Source organism: Cupressus sempervirens, chromosome 1, assembly GCF_028749045.1.
Source record: "Cupressus sempervirens isolate cs-2001-9-10 chromosome 1, ASM2874904v1, whole genome shotgun sequence".
In the NCBI taxonomy this organism is placed as follows: Eukaryota; Viridiplantae; Streptophyta; class Pinopsida; order Cupressales; family Cupressaceae; genus Cupressus; species Cupressus sempervirens.
In genome coordinates, this window is record NC_143118.1 from 686,920,064 (window position 1) to 686,922,222 (window position 2,159).

Below are 2,159 nucleotides of genomic sequence, written 5' to 3' on the forward strand. Positions count from 1 at the left end.
ATAAGTTCACAAGATATTTAAACAAATATTTTGGAAATGTTTCTCACAAGGCATAAAGAATAAGTCCAGACTATAAAAACTATATCAAATTTGAGACATTAATATGCCTCATCAAAGCTTACCCACAATTTGTCAATAATCCAACAATGCACACACTATAAAATTCCCCACTAGAGTTTTGATATTTCTTACCTTTCTTTGGAGAGTGAGGAAAATTTCTAAACTCTAGGGAATGGTGTGAGAATCAACATGAATTTTGTGTGTTGATGATTAGATTGAGCCCTTCTCTCATATACTAAAGTGACATTTTCAAAAATTATAAATGATTTTGCACATTATATTTTTCAAAAATAAAAACAATTGTTGATGTACTAGGGTCTTTTTGTTTTAAGTATAACAATTTTTACCTTGATTTTAAATAATACCCAAATTCATGGTAAGAGATTTTGTACAAAAAATCATAATACCCATGCTCATGCACCCATATTTGTGCTTTATATATAGAGACATAGAATAAGATACTAATTTGTTTTTTTAAAACTAAAAATCAATAAATTATCTATTACTATTCAAAAAATGGCTACAATACAAGCAACATACCAAACATGTGATCATCAAAAATAACTTGGTGATCAATTTCTAAAGTAAAAAACTTCCCAACTTGGTTTATTGATTCACAATAAGGACAAGGTTTTTAGGATAATTTCAATGGTATCCAAGGTTGAATGATGTATGCCCTAGTTCATAGTTGGCACTAAAAATTGGCAATTTCCCTGTATATAATACTTAATTAAAAAATTGGGCTTAAGGTCACAAAATTCATTGTGTATGAGCATTGAATTCACATACATCACAAAAAAATCCCATCTTCTTTATGCCTAGAGAGTATATGGAAGATGCATTAGGTGTAGCAAGAAGAGAAACATAGTAAGAGGAATGAAGTATTCAACATAAGTAGCCACATAGGCATCAATTTTCTAGATTGACCAAAGGTAAATCTACTTGGACTCCCATATGTGTTTGATTTGTTATTACTTGATGTCTTATATACACCAAACATTGCATTTGCTTGGCATTTTGTAACATCACTACAACCATAGAGCAGTTGTCTATTGAACTTATCCATAGCTTGAAATGCACCTCCCCTGTTGCTCCTCTTGTAGGAATCTACTATTGGGAAGTTAACTGATATTTTTCTACATTCTCATAACACATAGCGAGTATGTTTTTAAGCTATTCAAAGTTGATAGTGTAGGCTTATGTGACACTAGATTGTTAGGGAAAAATCTCCAAGAAGAGGGATTGGCTTGTTGAAGTCAAACTTTTTGATTCAGCTCAGTTTGTGTAGCTTTCATTTGAAAAAACAACATTACCATATTAATTCTCAACTACATAATTTTATTGGTAAGAAATTCTATCAAAGACCTCGTTTGATTATTGCAAAGTGAAAACAATAAAGAACTGATTTTTGGCAACCATGTCATTTATGGTAGGATAATCTCCACCAATTTTTGGCATTCTCAAGACTAGAAACAAGTATTTCATGAATCTTGAAGACTTTGGTTAGCCCTTTCGATGATCTGACATAGTCTTCAATGAGTCTATAATGATTTTAGATGGATTGGTTGCCAGAAATGATGCAATCTCTTTTAATGTATTGATAGCAGGCATAAAAATGTGATGCTGAGGCAAGTGCCTCCAAAGGAATAGTAAAGCCAACTATCATTCTTGAAATCATACATGTCCAACACAAGAGCCATCACATGATTATTTAGATGAGTAGTCACACTATCCTCTTGGTTGGAGAATGTTATACAATGGGTACTCGTGTAGGACTTCTCTCCCAAGGGAATGTGTTGGCATTATTATATATCTTCTCTTCCTTTTTTTTAGCCTCATCAAACTTACTTTCATATTAACTAAGTTTCTTCCATTTACCTCTTCAATGTGAAATTTCAACTTCATGTTGATTGGTCCATGAACCTACAAGATATGCTTCATTTGTATCACTAAATCAAGAGATAGTACTTTTAGATCACATATTCACTAGAGCCTCTAACTCAATTCAATTATAAACATCATGCAAAAGCAATGAAAAATACAACTAAAAAATTTAAGAGTAACTTTCTAGGTTTGATCATTTAGTGTCTCTATAGCAT

General features: G+C 31.7%; 1 pseudogene; it reads right to left on the minus strand.

Moving 5' to 3' along the window:
• Nucleotides 1-878: 878 nt before the first annotated feature.
• Nucleotides 879-1,853, minus strand: LOC149579800 (PI-PLC X domain-containing protein At5g67130-like; annotated as a pseudogene).
• Nucleotides 1,854-2,159: the final 306 nt, after the last annotated feature.